Here is a 23,939-nt window from a genome sequence, read left to right on the forward strand (position 1 = left end):
TATGAGTAATTATTTGAATATGCTTTAACTCACTAACCATCAGGAAAATGCAAATCAAATCATCGTATGATGCTGCTCTACCATCTACAGAACAAAAGAGGATGCCAAGCATTGTTAAAGATGTGAAGCAATTTGCCCTCTCATAGATTTCTTGTAGAAGTGGTACAACCTCTACGAGAAAGCATATGACAGTATCTACTAAAACTGAGTGTACACGTAAGGCAGAGCCCTGGAACTCTATACCTAAAGGGTACATATCCAACAAAAATGCATATGTATGTTCATCAAAACACATACCTTTGAATAACAGCACTACATGTAATGGCCTCAAACTGGAAATGAAACGCTCTTCAACAGTTTATGAATTATTACATTGTCATATACTTATATAATACTGTACAGCAATGAGAATGAATGAATGAATGAACTACCACTACCTGAAATAACATGAAGAAAGCTTCACACAACATCAGCATTCTATCATTTCAATTAAAGAAATATCAAGAAAAGCTAATAGCATTCTATGATGTTACAATTTAGAAGAGTAGTTAGTAGTTTTTTTGTTGTTGTTTTTTGTTTTGTTTTGTTTTTTTGTGTGTGAGAGGGAGTCTCTGTCGCCCAGGCTGGAGGGCAGTGGTGCGATCTCGGCTCACTGCAACTCTGCCTCCCAGGTTCAAGTAATTCTCCTGCCTCAGTTTCCTGAGTAGCTGGGATTACAGGCACATGCCACCACACCCAGCTATTTTTTATTTTATTTTATTTTATTTTATTTTATTTTTTTATTTTATTCGAGACAGAGTCTCGCTCTGTCCCCCTGGCTGGAGTGCAGTGTCGCGATCTTGGCTCACTGCAAGCTCCGCCTCCGGGGATGACGCCATTCTCCTGCCTCAGCCTCCTGAGTAGCCGGGACTACAGGCGCCCGCCACTACGCCCGGCTAATTTTTTTGTATTTTTAGTAGAGACGGGGTTTCGCCGTGGTTTCGATCTCCTTACCTTGTGATCCTCCCGCCTCAGCCTCCCAAAGTGCTGGGATTACAGGCGTGAGCCACCGCGCCCGGCCCATTTTTTGTAATTTTAGTAGAGATGGGGTTTCACCATGTTGGCCAGGCTGGTCCACCTCAGGTGATCCGCTTGCTTCGGCCTCCAAAAGTGCTGAGATTACAGGCGTGAGTCGCTGCATCTGGCCAATATTAATTCTTGAAAGCTTCCAGAATGCTGGTAATATTTATATTCATGATATGCTTACTGGTTACACGAATGTTCATTTGGGGATGTTTATTGAGTTGCATACTTATGATTTGTGCCATGTGTCGTTCATATGTTTTAATTAAGTAAAATCTATATTTTAAAATTTATTTAAGTTTTAGGTCTCCTCAACCAGTATAAAGTGTTGTCATTAGCAGAAACATTGAAATAATAGTAGTTTGAAAATCAGCAGAGTATCTCTCATTCTCAGTGAACAAACTACTGTGGCCATTTTAAAGGTAGCCCGCTAGTTATAAGCATTTAGTGAGTAGTGCGTATTAATTAGTATGTGTTTCTGAGGATATGAAGAACATTGGTTTATTAGCAAAGTCAGGGATGAGGGATTCTATTTAATATAGTAATAGTTGTAATAACTCTCATTTTTGATTTCCAGTTTGGGTATACTGAATAGTTTATGTATTAAGTTTTTCACACAAAATTTAAACTGGGTCAAATCATGTATCTTGATTCTGATTTTGAATGATCAATTGATTTTAAATGTTGGATTTAAGGAGCCAAAATTTTTTGTTGATTTGAATGAAACAACAAACTGGTTCAGCCTCATGATACATTTAGTGAGAACATACTGAGTGTTTACTTTATGCTTAGCAAGAATAAACCTTCATTCATGAAACAATTTAAAAATAAGTAATGCTATGCTTTTCTCAGGCAAACATTTTAAAATTATAGGTAGAGAAGCATGGCTTGGTATGGTAAAAGATAAATGCTTCCTAGTAAAGATAGAAAATGAGGGGATGACCAAAAGATAGTTACAGAGCAAAGTAAACTAGAGGTGAAGAACATTCTTATGTGTTTTTGTGTTCCTTCATTTATTTTTTAATAATGTGATAAAGGATAGGCAATATAAATCATCTAGTCTTCACATTCTTTAGTTACAAAATGGGGAATAAAACTAGTATCTATTCCATTTTGAATTATGATAGTTTAATAAGATAAACATATGAAAGTCATTTACATAGGACCTGCAATTAGTAACCCTTAAGGAAATTAGTCTAGTGAAGTCATCTTCTCATTATCTCTAACATAGAGATGTGTATGTATATATCTATCTCTGAAGAATAGTAGTAAATTTAGTTTGAAGAAGACCTCATAATGATGAGAAGAGTTATATTATAAAGAGACAGGCTATTCTCCAGGTTTAAGTGAATAAATGTTTGGAAAAGGAGAGGGAAGCATTTACATAAAAAGGTGTTAATTCCATTAGATTCTCTGATAACAAAACATTTATGTAGTTAATGCAATTTTTTTGTCCAGAGTCTGATCTCCCAATATCATAAGAATTCCTTTTTTAGTAATAAATGATGTCTATGTGAGATGAATAATATTAATCTTTCTAATATTCAAATAGAGAGGAAAACAATCACATACAATATTTATAGCACAATAGCTATAAACATGACAGCATACTAACAATAGTACGCTCTAAACTCTTTGTGTAAACATCTATTTTACTCACATCCACTTACTTAATAGAAAGATTAGAAGCACTTTTAATAGACCAGGAAATGATGTTTTGGCTAAACTTTTAAGAGAATTTCATGGAAACATTGGACAAATTAATGATGTTTGGAAAAAACAAAACAAAATGTATTTTCTGTTCTTTAACTTGTACATTTTTATACAATAAAATATACTGGAGGTTACATTGTTATTAATATTTTTTATTTTGAAAGTAACACACAGCAAGCAAAGTACATTAAATATTCTCACAACCAACAAAATTACTTATGAAATTTTATCTTCTGTTTTCCTGTTATCTCATCCTCATAAAAAGTATCAGTTTGTCTACACTGCTATGATAACACCTTTAAAATAAAGGACCAAACCTTCACTTCCAACAAATTTTCTAACTCTTTATTCCCTGCACTATTACTTGATGGATGGATGGAAGGAAGGAAGGAAGGAAGAAGAGAAGGAAGGCACGCAGGCAGGAGAGAAAAGAAAGAAATGTGAGGGAAGGAAGGAAAGAAGGAAGGGAGGGAGGGAGGGGAAGAAACAAAAGAAAACATGCATCAAAAGCTTTTCTATGCATAACGGCTAAACTCAAAGCCATAGACCATTGACTTTGATCTTGAATCCATAAAATCTTACCAATTCAACCCCAAGTCGTACATTCTGTCTTAGGTTATAGCAACGTGGAATACTCCTATTTCTCCGAACACTACTTTTTCTTTAATTGGTCAGATTTAAAGAATTAAACTTCACACTCGCACACAAGCATGCATTCTCAAATTCAGAAATTCCAAAGAGTAGACACAAGGTAAAATGAACCAGGAGGCTAATATTCATTTGGTTGCTGCTTATCACCCTAAAAATGGGACTGGTATAACGTTTCCATTGCAATATTAGAGTTCTGTGTATTTGGTGAGTACTTAGAGTGGGGCCAGATTGCAGAGGGTTTTGAATGTCAAGCTAAAGTGTTTATGAAATGTTATGCATTTTTTTGTTGTTGGCAATGGGGAGATTTGAAATATTTTGATGAGGGGAGAAGGCAGGAAAAAAAAATTTACTCTTATAACCAGCTGAGGAACTCACTACTAACCAGAGTCTGTGTTTGGTTGCAAAGAACAAAAATAAGACTCATTCTCTGTCACTAACACTCATTCTAGCTTGGTACAGAAAGATACGCACTGATAAATTTGGAAATGATATTCTAAGTGCTATAAATGTGGATTAGCAACTATAACACACTAGATGATTCAATTCTAGTTTTCAAAAGGTATTCCTTATTTAAGATTAATTTGTATGCGATAGAAAAGATGGATTTAGAGAAAAAAATGAATAGCTAATTGTAGTAACACAAATGTGAATTAATAGCTGTGTGGATTTGTGGTATTCCAATTATAATTTGGCAAAAGATGTAAAATATTACTATTACAATCTTATTTGTATTTACAAATTAAATTTGCCATCCTTGTTTTTTTATTACATAAAGTGCATTTCTATTAAGACATCTTCAGTTTAAGCCTGGTAATTATTTAAAAACCAGGAGCTGTCCACAGAGGATACTATGCTTTGGCTAGGTGAACCGCAATGTTCTATTTCTTGTGGCTCATTTACTCAAGGGTTAGAATCACAGGTTATTGGGTTAAGACCTAACTCGTTATTCAGGTTCCATCACTGAAGAGCAATGTCTCAAGACCACACTTACATAGTTTGCCACATCTTTCACATAGATCAGGCAACACTTGTGCAACTCATTCTTTATCTGATTTTTTTCCCAGAGTCTGCTATGTGCCAGATATCTGTTTAAGTTCTAGAGAAGCAAAATATAGTTTTTGTTTTCAATTAATTATATATTTTATTAGAAAAGAGAAAAATTAAACAAATTAAATCACAAATTCTACTATGAAATATGCATATAGAAATCTTGGATCATTATTTTGGGTGTGAAATGGTATTAGATGGGATGCTCAGGAAATACAGCTATCAGGATGGGACATGTAAACAATGTGAATAAAAAGAAAACAAGCAACATCAGACAAAAATTTTATCTTTAAACAGTGAAAAAGAGACCCCTATAGTTGAAGAAGGGCAAGAAGATGAGGATGCGGTAGAGGTTTAAATATATAGACCAGATCAGGCCAACTCTTACAAGTAGATTGATTATATGATCCATTGTGTCACTAAGACTACAAGGTCATGGCTAGTTTACTGACATAATTATAAACAGCACCTCTTTTTAGTCTTACGGGTACCCTAATTTGGATTAAAATAATATGGTTGCATGTTGTGCACATGTACCCAAGAACTCAAAGTATAATAAAAAGAAAGGATAAAAAATATTGTCACTTCACGTATGGGACATAATAAGATATTTGAAATGTGTTTGACATAGAGCAGGAACCTACTGAAGTTTTCAACATATCTTTTAAGCAGATTGCTCTAGGAATTATGTTTAGATAATTAAAGGGGGAGGACAATCAAGATGGGAAGACAATTTGGAAAGAGTTTGTTGTCCAGACAAGAGATAATGGTCTGATTCAGTAAAATAGCAGTTAATATGAAAAAGATAACTGGACTTTTTACAATTTTAATTTTGTTAATTCAATTTTAATTTTCGATACAGAGAGTGTATGTGCAGATTTGTTACACTGGTATATTGCAGGTGGGTAGTGAGCATTGCACACAAAATGTAGTTTTTAATCTCATACACCTCTCACTCCCTCCTCCCAAAAGTAGTCCAGAGTGTCTGTTGTTCCCATGTTTACATCCATGTGTGCTCAGTGTTGAACTCCTATTTATAAGCGAGAACATGTGGTATTTAGTTTTCTGTGCCTGTGTTAATTTCCTTAGGATTATGGCCTCCAGCCCCATACATATTGTTGCAAAGGACATAATTATTTTATTTATTTATTTATTTATGGAGAACAGGGTCTCGCTATATTGCCCAGGCAGGTCTCAAACTCCTGGGCTCAAGCTATCCTCCCGCTTCCACTTCTCTGAGAGCTGGGATTACAGCCGTGATTTTTTATGGCTATCTAGTATTTGATGGTATATACATACCTCATTTTCTTTATCCAAGCTACCATTGATGGGCACCTAGGTTAATTTCATGTTTTTACTATTGTAAATAGTGCAGAAATGAACGTATGAGTGCATGTGTCTTTATGATATAAGGATTTATTTTCCTTTAGGTATATACCCAGTTAATGAAATTGCTGGATTGAATGGTAGTTCTATCTTAAGTTCTTTTAGAAATTTCTATACTGTTGTCCGGGCGCAGTGACTCACACCTGTAATCTCAGCACTTTGGGAGGCCAAGGCGGGTGGATCCTTACGTCAGGAGTTGGAGACCAGCCTGGTCAACATGGTGAAACCCTGTCTCTACCAAAAAATACAAAAATTAGCTGGGCATGGTGGCAGGTGTCTGTAATCACAGCTACTCGGGAAGCTGAGCCAGTTGTATTGCTTGAAACCAGAAGGCAGAGTTTGCAGGGAGTGGAGATCGTGCCATTGCACTCCAGCCTGGGCGAAAGAGCCAAACTCTGTCTCAAATTAATTAATTAATTAATTAAAATTAAGAAATTCTACACTGTTTTTCACAATGGTTGAGCTAATTTACATTCCTACCAGCTTTGTGTAAGTGTTCCTTTTTCTCTGAATCTTCACAAATAACTGTTGTTTCTGACTTTTTGATGATAGCCATTTTGACTTGTGTGTGATATCTCATTGTGGTTTTTATTGGCTTTTCTCAGATGATTAGTAATGTTGAACAGTTTTCTATGTTTCTTGGCTGCTCAAATCTCTTCCTTTGAGAAGTGTCTGTTCATGTCATTGGCTCATTTTTAATGAGGTTATTAGCGTTTGCGTGTTGACTTGTTTAATTTGATTACAAATTCTGGATGTTAGACCTTTGTGACATTCATTGTTTGCAAATATTTTCTCCCATTCTGGAAGATGCATGTTTACTCTGTTGATAATTTCTTCAGCTTTGCAGAAGCTTTTTAGTTTAATTAGATGGTCCCACTTGTCAATTTTGTTTTTTGTTACAATTGCTTTGGGGACTTAGAAGCTTTTAGTTAAGGCTGATGTCAGGAAGGGTAGTTCCTAGGATTTATTCTAGGATTTTTATAGTTTGAAGTCTTACATTTAAATATTTAATTGATCATAAGTTAATCTTTTATATGCTTAAAGTTAAGGGTCCAGTTTCATTCTATTTTATATGGCTAACCAGTTATTCCAGCATAGATTATTGAATAGGGAGTCCTTTCCCTGTTACTTGTTTTGTCAGTCTTGCTGAAGATCAGATGGTTGTAAGTGTGTGACTTTATTTCTGAGTTTTATAACCTGTTCCATTGGTCTATGAGTCTGTTTTTGTACCAGTACCATGCTGTTTTGGTTACTATAGCTTTATAGTAGCTTGAAGTTGGATAGTGTGATGCCTCTGGCTTTGTTCTTTTTCTTAGAATTGCTTTGACTATTCAGGCTCATTTTGTGTTCTATATTGTATTAGGGTTATCCAGAGGGACAGAACTAACAGGATATATATTTATATGAAAGGGAGTTTATTAAGGAAAATTGGCTCGCACAATCATAGGGTGAAGTCCCACAATAGGCTGTCTGCAAGCTGTGGAAGAAAGAAAGCAGTAGTGGCTCAGTCTGAGTCCAAAAGTTTCAAAAGCAGGAAAGTTGACAGTGTAGTCTTCAGTCTGTGGCTGAAGGCCTGAGAGTCCCCGGCAAACCACTGGTGAAAGCCCAAGATTCTAAAGGCCAAAAACCCTGGAGTCTGATGTCCAAGGGTGGCAGGAATGGACTGAAGCATCCAGAAAGGAAGAAAGATGAACCCAGAAGACTCAGCAAGCCAGCTCATCCCACCTTCTTCCACCTGCTTTGTTCTATCCACACTGGCAACCAATTGAATGGTGCCCACCCACAAGGAGGGTAGATCTTCCTCTCTCAATCCACTGACTCAAATGTCAATCTCCTCTGGTAACACCCTCACAGACACACCCAGAAACTATACTTTATCAGCTATCAAGGCATCCTTCAATCTTGTCAAATTGGCACTTAATATTAACCATCACAAACATGAATGTTAGAATAGATTGTTCTAGTTCTGTGAAGAATGACATTGGCAGTTTGATATAAATAGTGTTGAGTCTATAAATTGCTTTGGGCAATATGACCATTTAACCATATTTATTATTCTACATGAGTACAGAATTTTTTTTTACCACTTATTTGTGTTGTGTCTGATTTCTTTTAGCAAAGTTTGTATTTATCTTTGTGAAGATATTTCACCTCTTTGTTTAGCTATGTTCCCAGGTATTTCATATTATTTGTGGCTATTGTAAATGGTTTTGTGTCCCCGATTTGACTCTCAGCTTGGACATTATTAATGTATAGAAATGGTATTGATTTTTGTACATTGATTTTGTATCCTGAATCTTTACTAAAATCATTTATCAGTTCTAGTAGCTGTTTGGAGTATTTAGGATTTTCTACATATAGAATCATATTGTTAGGGAAGTGAGATATTTGACATATTCTTTTCTTATTTGTATGCCATCTTTTTCTTTCTCTTGCCTGAATTTCCTGGCTAGGACCTTCAGTGCAATGTTAAATAGGACTAGTGAGAGTGGACATCCTTGTCTTGTACTAGTCCTCAAGGGGAATGCTTCCAACTTTTGTCCATTTGTTATAATGTTGGCTGTGGGTTTGTGATAGATGGCTCATTATTTCGAGGTATGTTCCTTCAATGCCTATACTGTTGAGGGTTTTTATTATGAAGGGATGGTGGATTTTATCAAAAATATTTTCCATATCTATTGAGATGAGCATATCGTTTTTGTTTTTTATTCTGTTTATGTGGTGAATTACATTTATTGATCTGTTAAGTCGGAATATCCTTGCATCCCAGGAATAAAGCTTACTTGATTGTGATGTGTTATGTTTATGATATAAATCTGGATTCCATTAGCTAGTATTTTGTTGAGTATTTTTGCATTTAGGTTAACCAGGGGAATTGATCTGAAGTTCTCCTTTTTTGCTGTGTCTCTACCAGATTTGGGTATTAGACTGATGCTGGCTCCACAGAGTGAGCTAGGGAGGAGTATCTCCTCAACTTTTTGGAATAGTTTCAGTAAGAATTTAGTACAACTTGTAGAATTCAGCTGTGCATCCATCTGGTCCAGAGCTTTTTTTGTATGGTAGGGATATATATATATGTATGTGTGTGTATATAAAATATATATATAATATACGTAATATTATATATATTATACATATATATAACTGATTCAATTTCAGGGCTCAACATTGATCTATTCAGGGTCTCAATCTCCTCTTGATTCAATCTTAGAAGATGTGTGTTTCCAGAAATGTGTCTATTTCCACTAGATTTTCTAATTTGCGTGCATAGAATTCTTCATAGTTTTTTCTAAGAATCTTTTGCCTTTTGGTGGGATTTGTTGTAATATCATAATTGTCATTTCTGATTTTACTTATTTGGATTTGTTTTAATCTAGCTAACAGTGTATTAACATTGTTTATTTTGAATCAGCTTTTGATTTAATTGATATGCTGTGGAGATTTTTGCATGTAAATTTTATTTATTTTCTAAATTTAGTCATTTCTTTTCTTCTACTAGCTATGGGATTGGTTTTTTTCCCCCCTCTTAGTTCTTTTACGTCCAAATTGAGTTTGTTAATTGAAATTTTTCTAACTTCTTGATGACAGCATTTGGTGGTATTAACCTTCCCCTTAACACTGGCTTTAGCTGCATCTCAGATATTTTGGTAAGTTGTGTTCTTATTTTCTTTAATTTCAAAGAATTTTTTTATTTCTATCTTAATTTTTATGTTTAACAGGGAGTTATTCAGGAATAAGCTGTTTGATTTCCATGAATTTGGATAGTTTTGAGAGAGATTCTTCATACAGATTTCTAATTTTATTTCAGAGTAGTCTAAGAGTGTGCTTGATTTTAATTTTTTAAATTTATTCAGACTTATTTTATGACCGAGTATGTGGTTGATTTTAGAATACGTTGTGTGTGCAGGTGAGAAGAATATATATTCTGTTTGTTGGGTGGAGCTTTCTGTAGATGTCTATTAAGTCCAATTGGCCAAGTGCCTAATTTATGTCCACAATTATTTTGTTAGTTTTCTGCCTTGATGATCTGTCTAATGCTGTCAATGAGAAGATGAAGTCTCCCACTGTTATTGTGTGGTTCTCTGTGTCTTTTTGTAGGCCCAGAAGAACTTGTCATGGGGTGTGTATATATTTAGAATAGTTATGTCTCTTGTTGGGCTATTATTAAGTAATGTCATTCTTTGTCCTTCTTCATATTTATTGGTTTAAAGTGTGTTTTATCTGATATAAGAATAACAACTCCTGCTCTTTGTTGTTTTTTATTTGCATGGTAGATTTTCCTCTATCCCTGTACTTTGGGCTTATCTGTGTCATTCCATGTGAGATTGGTCTTTTTAAGGTAACACATGGTTGAGCCTTGTCTTTTTATCCTGCTGACCACTCTAAGCCTTTTAAGTGGGGTGTTTAGTCCATTTACATTCGGGGTTAGAATTGCTATGTGAGATTTTTTCTTGATATTGTTAGCTGGTTGTTATGTAGAATTGACTGTATCGTGGCTTTATATTTCCTTTGGGAAATGTGCTTAAGTATGCTTTTGTGTTAACAGTTGGTGGTCTTTCAGTTCCATGTTTAGCATTCCCTTAAGTACCTCTTGTAAGACTGGTCTAATTGAAATCATTTTCCTCTACATCTTCTTGTCTGATAAAGATTTTAATTCTCCTTCATTAATGAAGTTTAGTTTGGCAGGATATGAAATTCTTGGTTAGAATTTTTCTTTAAATATGATGAAAATATACTCCCAATCTCTAATGGTTTATAAAGTTTCTGCTGAGAGGTCTGCTGCTAGCCTGATGGCATTCCCTCTGTACATGACTTGACCCTTCTCTCTAGCTGCCTTTAATTTTATTTTTTTAATTTTATGTTTTTGCATTGTCCTTGGTGAATGTGATGACTACATGCATTGAAATTATCATCTTGCATAGTATCTAGCCAGGGTTCTGTCTATTGCTTAGGTTTGTGTATCAATCACTGTAGCAAGATTGTAAACATTTTTATGGACTATATTTTCAAACGTAATTTCAATATTGTTTATCCTCTCTCAGGAATGCCAATGAGTCCTAGATTTGAACTCTTTACATAGTCTCATATTTCTTGGAGGTTTTGTTCATATTTCTTAATTCTTTATTCTTGATTTTTGTCTGATCGAGGTAATTCAAAGCACTTGTCTTCAAGTTCATAGCTTCTCTTTCTTTGTTTTGGTATATTCTGCTGTTAGTAGCTCTAATTGTATCATGAAATTATTTTAGTATACTTTTTAACTCTAGAAGATCAGTTCAGCTCTTTTTTAAAGTGGCTATTTTTTTCTTTCAGCTCTTGGCATTTTACTGGATATCTTGAATTGGGTTTCAACTTTTTCCTGAATCTCAATGAACTTCCTTGCCATCCAGATTCTGAATTTAATGTCTGTCACTTCAGTCACTTCTTCCTGGTTAAGAACCATTGCTAGGGAGCTAGTTAACTCATTTGAAGATAAAAGAACACTGTTTTTATTTCTTTATTTTTATTACCAGAGTTCTTGTGCTGATTCTTCCTCATCTGAGAGAATTGGTGTTTTTTTAATTATGCTGTAACTTGAGTATAGTCACTTGGCTTTGCTTCTGGATTTTTCAGAGAGCCAAGACTTTGTGCAGGGTCTTTATTCGTGTTTGAATCCTTGCCATTGGTTGCACAGGGGAAAATATTAGCAAAGCGACTTTGGGGTTGTAGTTTGGACTTTTATCCATTAGATGACACTTAAAAATAATGGATAATAGATAGTTCTTAGCCACATAGCTCCTTTGTATTTCTGGTGTTTGCGGGCGCGCTGTGGAGTGCAGCAGAGAGAGTGGTGACGCGCCTCACCATGTTCACTCTTGGACCTTAAAGGAGCCCCCTCCAGTGACTGGCACTGCACTTGTGAGTCCTTTGTTAGGTGTTCCAGGCTATGGAGCTCCCTCGACAAGCCACCGCAGGGAGATAAGCCATACGTTTTCTGGGCCAGTCCTGTGGAGGGAGGCAGTTCTGGTTCCTGGAGCAGCCTGTGGACGCATGAGCCTCATCCATCTCAGTGCACTGAGAGTGAGGGCTCCTTTCCCATTTGAATGTTTGAGTGCTGGCCACAGATGTCAGCGCTGCAGCCCTGGGACGAGCTCAGACTTTTTGTTCCCCCCGACCACAAAGTTTGAGGCAACGGGGCAGTGACCTCAGCAATCGCAATGGCAGTGGGCCTGTGAGTTTTCTCTGGGAGTTCTGTGCCATAGAAACAGATTCATGGCTGATCAAAGTTTGATCAGCTGGGATAGGACAATTACGCTGCGGGCCTAAGCCATGGGGCCCTGCCTGGTGAAGAACAGGGGGTCTGGGAGCTCATGGGGAGAGCAGTCTGTCCTCCTCTCCTTAGGACAGTGAAAGCACACTATATGAGCACAAAAACAGGGTGTTTGTTTCCTCTCTAGCTGGGGGAAGCAACAATGAGTACCACTGTGGCAGCAATGACAGACGATCCTTTAGTTGTCTTTGGGAGCTCCATCCCAGAGAAATGCAGGACTGCTACTGATTTAAATAATCAAGTGTGATGGGGCAGTTGTACTGGGGGCCTAGGCGAGGAGGCCCTGCCTGGAGAGATATAGAGGAGGAGCAAACTGTAGTCCATCTGCTGCTCAGCACCATAGATATAGCCCTATCCGGAGGTGCACACGAGAGCCTGGGCGCCCTTGTTGCCAGAGCTATTGCTGTTGGCACCAGGATACTTAGATATCCAAAGTCAATGGGGCTCCATGGAGGCTTGAGCAGTGGCTCTGTCCAGACTCCAGGCAGCCCTGCATGTGGTTCTAGAGACCAGAGGATTCATGAGGGATCTTCTGAGCCAAGGATTACAAAGTTCCTTGGCAGAAGTGTGAGTCCCCAGGGACACTCACCTCTTCCCTACAGCAGGGAGCTCCCCGGGGCTCTGTGCCAACACCTGTGGGCAGTTCTCCTGCCTTTCTCTTTTCTGCTCTCTGTGGGTCACTATTGCTTCCTTGATGAATTCCAACACAGCCTCCTGGGCGATCCACTTGAAAAATTAGTGCTTATTTGTCATTCTGTCTCTTCTCTGTAAGAACGGCATGCACTAGCTGCTTCTAATCAACCACCTTAGCTTTTCTCATCACTGGATATATTTGAAATATTATTTAACAGGCAGAATTATAGGCCTTGTTGTTGGATTTAATATGTGGAATAAACTCATAGATGTTTAATGTAATTTTCTTCACTCTTATGACATTCTTTGAAATGCATATTTCATTATCAGGTCATGAGAATAAATACCAGAAGAAAAATGTATGGTTTTAAGTGTCATATCAATGTAAGCAGGATGGGAAAGTACAATCCAGCATGGATTTTCAAAGCTAAATAATAGTCCTTCTTCAAAGGGCATGTTTTTCTTTTTAACGTCTGAAGAATGAGCTTGACCTAAATCACCAATGTGGAACTCCAGAGAATAATTTAAATATGAAGAAAATTTGATTAAACAAAAAGATTTTGTGTTTATTTCATAACAGAGGTGCAGGCAAACATTTTAATTAAGCCACTTATTTTCACTTTGTGCTTTCTCTTTCTTCCCTAGTCATCAAATAATTTTACTGATGCTTCATCTGTTCTGTTCATTTGATTTTTCCCCACACATGGTAAAGCAGGTGTTTATGCTTTCTTCGTCCCAATTTTTTTTCAGGTGACTGGATTCACAAGGAGTGCATTTGTTTTTGCTATGCCCAAGGCCCTCTTTTCTTACATAGAGTTTGATAAATCGTGGTTGATGCCTACCAGATGCTTGATTACATAGTATCTTCCTTTTTATATGACTTTCTTATTTGTGAAATGATTGTTATTAAAAATGCATATGCAAGACAAATAATTTGTTGTCCTGAATAATATTGAGACCCTGCGTTTCATAAGTCTGAGAAAAGTCATTTTTAAACAAAGGCAGGTCACAAAATAAGAATTCAGAAGGCATTTTTTGAACCAGTAATAACCATCACTCTGATATTCAAGTTTTGGGGGACTAAATAGAGAAAACAAGAACACTATTCGTTAAAGACCTGATTGACAATTAAATAATGTGATATGAATAATATGAAAGGGCACCTCAAACTGTATTTTACAGGTGCCTCCAAATATGTACAGTGTCCTTATGCTGTCCTTGGAAGTGTTATAGCACACTAAGATATATGAAGTGACAGTATCACATTTATTGAAGAATCTACATAATATTGAACGGGATTAAAAGTAAGTTGCTAAACTACATTTTCACAAGAACTGTTTTATTGCACACTGCAGGAAGTATTATGGCATCTAGCTTAACTTCACACTTCTAACAGAATGGGGCTTTTAATTCAATTCTATATCCCCTTTTCTTATCAAGTAGAAAAAAGCTGACACTTTGAGTACAAAGCTGCTCAAGCAGTTATCATGCACAGAGTTTTGTGCTTAGAGTAGCACTTTTCAATCAGGAATGAATATCAGAATTACCTAGTAAGCTTCTCAGGCTGCACATACCATGGACACATCCCAAAGAATGTAGTGACAAAGAGGATAGTTTAATTATTAGGAATATGTTTTCTCAAACGAGTTCACCTAGTTTGAATCCTGGCTTTCTCATGATTGACCCACTACTCATGATGTATTGATTACTTAATGCAAAATGAATATGATCATGGCATCTATAGCACTAGATTGGCTGTTTTATTTCTTTCTAGCTATAAATAAAGGTGCCTTTCAATTAAACGTTTTTTTTAATAAAGTCATTCTGGGGACATTGCTTATAAGAAAAAATGTATATTGGCTCCTTGTATTAGTATTCATTTGTTATTGTGACAAATATCACAAAGCTAAGCAACACAAATTGTCTTCGTATGTTGTAGGTTAGAGTACGACAAAGGTCTTAAGGGGCAAATATCAAGGTGTTTTCAGGTCTGTGTTTCTTGTTTTCAGGTCTGTGTTTCTTTCTGGGATCTCGAAACAAATTTTGTTTCCTTGTCTCTTCAAGCTTCTAAAGGTTCAGTTCTTTCATCTCCAAAGTGAGTAATATTGCCTCTCTCTGTCCCTTTTTGTCATACTCCCATGTCTCTCTGATTTTCTTTCACTTTAAGGCACTTTGTACTTTGTGATTGCACTGCGTTCACCTAGATAATCCAGGATAATCTTTTTCCCTATTTTTAAATCTGCTGATTAGGAACGTACTTTTCTAACAGCAACCAGAATCCCCCTTTGCCATGTAAAATATCATATTCATCAACTCTAAATATCAGCATGTGAGCATTTTGGAAGAACAATTATTTTGCCTTCTTTTCTTTCTTTTTTTTTTTTTTTTTTTTTTAAGAAGTCTCGCTCTGTTGCCAAGGCTGGAGTGCAGTGGCGCAATCTCGGCTCACTGCAAGCTCCACCTCCGAGGTTCATGTCATTGTCCTGCCTCAGCCTTCTGAGTAGCTGGGACTATAGGCTCCCACCACTACGCCCGGCTAATTTGTTTGTATTTTTAGTAGAGACGGGGTTTCACCGTGTTAGTCAGGATGTTCTCTATCTCCTGACCTCATGATCCGCCTGCCTCAGCCTCCCAAAGTGCTGGGATTACAGGCGTGATCCACTGTGCCCGGCCGCCTACTTCATTTTTTAAGAAATGACAGGTCTTGGCATCCTAGGCAAACTCTCAATATTTAGAGGGCATTGTGAATTCCTGTGGCAGATTACACTATTGCAAAAACTGGCATTTTGTGGGGAATGTGAGTGGATAGCTGTGGTGAACAAAGTAGTCCTCACTCAGAGTATGGCTAAGACTCCTGCAGTGGTTACACTATATGAAAGTTTTCCTTAAAATTGTATTATCTTGGCTGGGGATGGTGACTCATGCCTATGATCCTAGCACTTTGGGAGGCCAAGCTGGGTGGATCACCTGAGGTCAGGAGTTTGAGACCAGCCTGACCAACATGGTGAGACCCTTCTTTACTAAAAATACAAAAATTAGCCAGGTGTGGTAGCGGGTGCCTGTAATCCCAACTACTGAGGAGGCTGAGGTAGGAGAATCACTTGACCCAGGAGGCAGATGTTGCAGTGAGCCAAGATTGTGCCACTGCACTCCAGTCTGAATGACAGAGCGAGACTCCAAAAAAAAAAGTCTTATGTGCTTCAGAAAGGTTCTTACAATGTGCACACAGTAACTTCAGAATGTATTACTCTTAAGTATGCATAATAAATTGCATGAAATTCTCATCACAGGTTCTTGTATTTTGTTCATCTCATATAATTAGAATTTAAATCATGTTTTAAGGTATTGGAAGAAGATAGATAGATAGATAGATAGATAGATAGATAGATAGATAGATAGATAGATAGAATCTGCAGGTATAATACTAATTCCTGATCACAAAACAAGTTCCAATATTCAGCTTAGAATAAAACATGTATTCATTAATTTTTGTAGAATTTTAAAGAGGCAGTGTGTGATAATTAACCTACACAGTAATCAGAACTGCATGATAAATATGACAACCAGAAGAAAATCATAAAGGAATTGAGATATTGACTTCGTTATTAACTACAATGCAAATGAATTTACTCTTTGCAGAAAATGAGACTGTGAATCCCAGGTAGAGATATTCCTCTCCCTTCCACTCCATACTAATAGCTTGGTCAATTTTAATATAATGACTCGTTCCATTGTTTAGTTTTACGTACGTTTGTTCTCTTCAACTTCAAGGATTTTCACTTTGACCTCACTTCAGTAAATGATTACTATAGCCATACTTAAAACGCATAGCTCACAATATATCAAAAAGTTACCTCAAAATGAATTAAAACCTAAATGTAAGAGCTAAAACCATAAGAATCTTAGAAGAAAACAAAAGTGTTAATAACATATTTTAATTGAACATTTTTGTAATTATAATAAATAAAAATAGAATAAATGTTTCTGTTTATTGAAAAGGCACTCTGGATGGTATCTTGTCTCTACAATGTTGAAACCCTAACCCCCAGTGTGACTATTTGGAGACAGGACTTTTAGCAGTTAATTAAGATTAAATGGATGGAAGGAACCAAGATGGCCAATTTAACACAGCCAGGAAGAGCTTCACCCACTGAGACAACAGATCATTAAGAAGATGGGCACTCTCTGAACAGATCTTTGGAAAGAAGACGTTGAGAGTAGACAGAAGGAAGACACAGACCCTGGGCTGAAAGAGAAGGAGGCTGGAAACCCTGCACAGGATTGCCAACTAGCAGGAACAGTTGCAGCTGATCAGGCCATGGGCGCCCATCCCCTAAGGCTTACCATACTCCTCTAGAAAACTAGGGTTTGTTGATTGCCAGACCTGGACAGAGTAGGGCTATATAGCCTGTTAGATGGGGCAAGTCTGATCTGAGCAATCCCTGTCTGCTGGTCTATCTCTGGGTCCCTGCCTGGCCATATTCACTTGCAGTGAAACCTCAGATGCCTCAGAGAGGAGCTTGTTGGTAGCCACCCTCGTACCTCTTTTGCCAGCAGACCCTGCTTAACAGTCTGAGAGCTTTTGCAGGCAAGTGTCTGCTAGGGGGCACTTGCCCTCAGCTGGTCCCTGCTGCTTTACTGGTGCACACACACACTAAACCCATTGCTGTCCCACCACTGAAGTGCAAGCACACGTGGGACCCACCATCACCCCACTGGTGGTGCACACCTGCAGGAGGACCCATGCCATTCTGCCAGTGCTGCGCTGAGGCACTTTTGCTAACAGCCTCCCGTCACAGTGTTGTTGTCAGTGGTCTGGGAACACCTCAGCTCCTCCAGAGCAGTACGTATTTAACCTTGAGGGGCCAGGGGAAACAACAACAACAACAAAAAAAAAAAAACAAAAAACTGCAGGCCTGGTCACAGTCTCTTAGGATAGATCAGGAAGCCAAGGAATGCTGAGTTGAGCTTTAGTCCCTGAAATCACTTAGAAACAAAGCCAGTTGAAAACCTAACTTTTACCATAGTCAAACTCTCAAGGGCATCAAAGAATATAAAAGTGAAAAGGTCCCTTTATAGGACAGCAACTTCAAACTCTAAAGGAACATCAGCCCACACACATGAGAAAGGATCAGTGCAAGAACTCTGGCAACTCCGAAAAGCCAGAGTGTCTTCTTACCTACAGATGACCACAGTAACTCCTCAGAAATGGTTCTTAACCAAACCAAAATGGTTGAAATAACAGACGTAAAATTCAGAATCTGGATGTCCATGAATATCATTGAGATATAGGAGAAAGCTAAAACCCAATCTAAGGAGTATAAGCAATCCAATAAAATATAAGAGCAGAAAACTGAAATAGCCATTTTAAGAAAGAACCAAACTCACTTCTTAGAACTGAATAACCCACTACAAAAATTTATTAATAGAATTGTAAATTTTAACAGAAGAATAGACCAAGCAGAAAAAGAGCCTCAAAGCTCAAAGACTGGTTCTTCAAATCAACTTATTCAGAAAAAAAAATTTTAAAAAGCATCTAAAGCGTGAACAAAACCTCCTTGAAATATCTGACTATGTAAAGAGACCAAACCTACAACTCACTGGCACCCCAGAAAGAGAGAGAAAGAGCAAGTAACTTGGAAAACATATCTGAAAATTTATCCACAAAAATTTCCTCAATCTCACCAGAGAGGTCAACATGCAAATTCAGAAAATTCAGAGAACTCCTTCAAGATACTGTACAAAATGATCATCCCCATGACACATTGTCATCATATTTTCCAAGGTCAACACACAAAAAAAATATTAATGGCAGCTAGACAGATATGGAAGGTTACTTATAAGAAAAATTAATAGCAGCTAGACAGATATGGAAGGTTACTTATAAAGGGAACTCCATCAAGCTAATAGCTGGCCTTTCAGAAACAAACCTTACAAGCCAGAAGAGTTTGGGGGCCTATACTCACCATTGTTTAAGAAAAGAAATTCTAACCCAGAATTTCATATCCATCCAAACTAGGCTTCATTAGTGGAGAAATACAATCCTTTTCAGAAAAGTAAAAGTTAAGGTAATTTGTTACCACCACACCTGTGTGTGGTCATAATAAAAGACCTGCCACCACAAAAACACACTTAAGTACATAGCTCTCTGACATTATAAAGCAAACATACAATCATGCTTACATAACAACCAGCTAACAACATGATGACAGTGTCAAATCATCCCATATCAATATTAACTTTGAATGAACCAGGCTAAATTCCCCACTTAAAAGGCACAGAATAGCAAGTTGAATAAAGCAGCAAGACCTAACTTTATGCTGTCTCCAAACACCCATTTCACATGCATTGACACACATACGCTAAAAGTAAACGGATGGAGATCTATCAAGCAGATGGAGATCTATCAAGCAATTGGAAAATGTAAAAGAACAGAGATTACTGTTTTTATTTCAGACAAAAAATCCTTTAAATCAACAGCAATTTAAAAAACAAAGAAGGGTATTACATAATGATAAAGGATTTACTTCAACAAGACTTAACTGTCTTAGGTATATATGCATCCAACACGGGAAAACCCAGACTAATAAAACAAATTCTTAGAAACATGAAAAAGACTTATATAATCACACAAGTATAGTGGGAATCTTCGACACCACACCAACAGTATCAGATACATCATTAAGGCAGAACACTAACAAAGACATTTGGCACCTAAACTTGACACTATCAAATGGACCTAACATACATCTACTAAACAAGCCTCTATTAGTCCATTCTCTAGTCCTATGAATAAATAATCTGAGACACAGTAATTTGTAAAGAAAAGAGGTTTAGTTGCCTCATAGTTCGGCAGGCTGTACAGGATGCATGGCAGTATCTGCTTCTGGGGAGGCTTCAGGGAGCTTTTACTCATAGTGGAACGCAAAGCAGGAGCAGGACCAAGAGAGAGAAAGAGGTGCTACACACTTTTAAACAACCAAATATCATAACTCACTCACTCACTATCATGAGAACAACACCAAGGGGATGGTGCCAACCCATTAATGAGAAACCACCCCCATAATCCAATCACCACCCACAGGGCCGCACCTCCCACATTGAGGATTACAATTCAATATGAGACTTAGATGGGGACACAGATTCAAACCATATCAATGCCACACAACAACATTTTTTCTCATCTGCACATGGCATATACCCTAAGATTGACCACACGTGCAGTCATAAAGCAATTTTCAACAAATTCGAACAAACTGCAATCATATCAACCCACAGTCCCGGAACACAGCACAGTAAAAACAGAAATCAATACCAAGATCTCTCAAAAACATAAAATTACATGAAAATTAAACAACCTGCTCCTGAATCACTTTTGGACAAAGAATGAAATTGAAGAAGTCAAAAAATATTTTGAAAAAAATTAAAATAAAGATACAGCATACTAGAAACTCTGGGACATGGCTGAAGCAGTGTTAAGAGGAAGTTTATAGTGCTAAATGCTTATATCAAGAAATTAGAAATACTGCAAATTAACAACGGAACATTATACCTAGACAAACTAGAAAAGCAGGAGTAAATCAACCCCAAAACTAATAGAACAAAAGAAGTAACCAAAATCAGAGCTGAACTGAGTGAAATAGAGACAAGAAAATCCATATAAAAGATCAGTGAAAGTTCATGTTTTGAAATAAGAAATGAGATATATAGACTGCTATTCAGGCTAATAAAGAAAGAGAGAAGATTCAAATAAACACATTAAGAAATGACAAAGGTAACATTACCACTGACCTCACAGAAATATAAAACACCCTAAAAGCTATCAAGAAAACCCCTTGATCTCTTTCCAAAGGCTCCTAGACCTGATAAACAACTTCAATAAAATGTCAGAATATAAAATCGATGTGCATAAATCAGTAGCATTTCTAAATACCAGTAACATCTGAGCTGAGAGCCAAGTCAAGAACACAATCCCATATGCAATAGCCACAAAAATAAGAAAACACATAGTAATACACCTAACCAAGGATTTGGAAGATCTCTGGAATAAGAATTACAAAACACTGCTGAAAGAAATCAAGATGATACAGCAAGTTGGAAAAATATCCCATGCTCATGCTTAGGAAGAACTAATATCATTAAAAAATAGTGACACAGACCAAAGCAATTTACAGATTTAGTACCATTCCTTTAAAATTACCAATGTCATTCTTCAAAGAATTAGAAAATCACATTCTAAAATTCATATGGAACTTGAATTTTAGGGTTCCTCAAAACAGCCTGAATACCCAAAGCAATCCTAAGCAAAGAGAATTAAACTGAAAACATTGCATTACTCAACTTCAGACTATACTACAAGGCTACAGTCTCCAAAACAGCGTGGTACTGCTATATAAACAGACACATAGACAGCTTAGAGAAACCAGAAATAAAGCCACGTGCTTCTAATTATCTGATCATTGATGAAGTTGACAATATCAAGCAATGGAGAAAAGATTTCCTATTCAACAAATGGTGCTGGAATAAGTGGCTAGCCATATGTGGAAGACTGAAGCTGGATGCCTTCCTTTCACTATATGAAAAAAATCAATACATGATGAATTTAAGATTAAATGTAAAATCTAAAACTGTAAAAACCCTAGAAGAAAGCATAGGAAATTCTATTCTGGTCATTGACCTTGGCAAAGATTTCACGATGAAGATTTCAAAAGCAATTGCAATAAAAACAAAAATGGACAAATAGTATCTCATAAAACTACAGAGCTTCTGCACAAAGAAACTATCAACAGAGTAAATAGACAACCTACAGAGAGGGAGAAAATATTTGTAAACTATACATCCAACAGATTGTAATACCTACTATATATAAGGAACTTAAACAAATCACCAAGAGAAAAACCAAAAAAGAGAAAAAAAAAAACATCTAAAAATGGGCTTGAACAGACACTTCTTAAAAGAACATACAAGCAGCCAAAAAGCCCATGGGAAAAAAATCACTAATTATTAGAGAAATGTAAATCAAAACTGCAATATGATACCATGTCACACCAGTCAGAATAGCTATTAGTAAAAAGTCAAAAAATAGTATAGCAGATGTTGGTAAGGATGCAGAGACAAGGGTATGCTTATAAACTACTGTTTGGAATGAAAATTAGTTCAGCCATTGTGAAAAGTGTTTTGAAAATTTCTCAAAGAACATAAACAGAACTAACAATCTTATTGTAATGACCCAACCATCTCATTACTAGGTATTTACCCAAAGGAACATAAATTGTTCTACCATTTATGTATTATAAAATTTTCTGAATTTGTCTATCATAATAATACAGAAATAAGAGAATAAGACAGATAAAAATATAGAAAGCATATCTACATGTATAAATATAGAAGCTCAGCTCTCAAATCATATTTTAAATAAAAAAGATGCATATGAGAATAATTTTCTTCTGTTTAAAATGGGGATGTGTATACATACATATATTTATATTTATAAGTGTAATATATTTCTTTTAAAAATTCATCTTTCAAAAAGATGAAGGTAAATAAAACCAAAGTAAAGTAACTACACACAGGCAAACTTGCGTTTTCAATTATTTCACTTCTTGTTACAGCTTCTGTGGCTTGATTTTGGTTTCTCATTATCTTCTGCCTGCATTATTATATGCTTCATTGTGTAACATGTTATAACAATATTACTCTAACCATCTCACTAAATCTAACTTTACTCTTCCTATATTTATGACACTGCTAACACTTTGACATACCAACAAAAACAGAAGAATGACTCATACTTTTATTAGCTTTTCTATATGAAAGACTTTAAGTGATTTTGATATATTAATTCGATTCTCACAACTCAATGATTTGGGCAATATTTTATTCATCATTTATAGATGTTAAAATTGATGCACAAAAAAATTATATAAAGTAAGGTCTGATAATTTGTTATTGGCAAACGTGGTTTCCAAATCCTGGCAGTGTGGATTCAGAGCCCATAATTTTCACCACTCCATCAAGGGTCATGCCACCAAACTGCTGAAAATCCTATTATGGTTTTCAATATTCACGATATAACATTCTTAAGCATGAAATGCAATATTTTTCACATCATGGCCCATGCCTATCTCATAGAGCTAATTACCCATCAAAGCAGGAAAACACTTCCCTCACTTCAGTTGTGTTTCAATGATAATATACAGCTTCTTTATCACTCCAGATTCTCTTTTTAACTGTACCTTTATCAACAAGGCACATTCTATAAAGAATATCCAGGCTAAAGTAATCTCCTTAAATAATATTTCCCCTGTGAAATACTGTTAATCAGTCTTTTTAAATGCTATTTTGATAATCTTTTACATTAGTATTTCATTATTTTGTCATTAGGTATTACGATTTGTTTGCATAATAATTTCAACTAACAAATTATTTAAAAGGATTATTTCTTTTTAATTTGTTTCTGTATCTTGATTATTTAATATGAAGCCATGCATATAGTAGGCATATCATAAATGCTTTATTGTACTAAAAATAAGCACACCAGGAATTTTTAGAATTGTTTATTACCCTCAATATTAAGGTACTGCTTTAATATTTGTATCTGATTAAATGTGGACTGCTCTATAGGAAAATATGTTGATTGCAAGAATAAATTCATTGTATTGATTCCCTTATCTATTGATACTTTTATGTTTATGAAATGTTTACATTGTTCAACCTAAAGTTATATAGATTTAAAAAGTTTTAGAATAAATTCATTTAATTATAATATAACAGAAAACAATGTAGGCTCTAAGAAATATCCAGTTTAAATTTTATGAAGCTTCAAATAAGAGAGTGTTTTTATTTAGCAAGTAGAAATGAGATGACTTCTTAAGTATGGTTTATTCTACAAAATGTTCCAAAGGTCCAGTCCAATGCTTAGGGCATAATATGTTCCCAATCATTGTGAGTAAGTTATTTAGAGACGTGGTTATATGGAACAACATTTCATTCAAAGAGAGAAAAGCATTAAAATAAAAACCTTCAGATGCAAACTATTGAGGTATGAATGGAAAACAAAGCTTTATTTATTGTAAGTGTGTATATGATGGGCGTAGGGTAGGATAGATAATGTAACGAGTGACAATAGGCAAAATACAAT

General features: G+C 36.1%; 1 long non-coding RNA gene across 1 annotated transcript in view; it reads left to right on the plus strand.

Annotated features, from left to right (window-relative positions):
- The first annotated feature begins 989 nt into the window (after nucleotides 1–989).
- Nucleotides 990–23,939, plus strand: part of LOC135967246 (uncharacterized) — a 56,451-nt gene continuing 33,501 nt past the window's right edge. The window contains exon 1 of the long non-coding RNA XR_010581247.1: nucleotides 990–1,218. This is a non-coding gene — a long non-coding RNA (uncharacterized lncRNA). The remainder of the gene's footprint in view (nucleotides 1,219–23,939) is intronic.

The sequence above is a fragment of the Macaca fascicularis genome, chromosome 14, assembly GCF_037993035.2.
Source record: "Macaca fascicularis isolate 582-1 chromosome 14, T2T-MFA8v1.1".
NCBI lineage: Eukaryota > Metazoa > Chordata > Mammalia > Primates > Cercopithecidae > Macaca > Macaca fascicularis.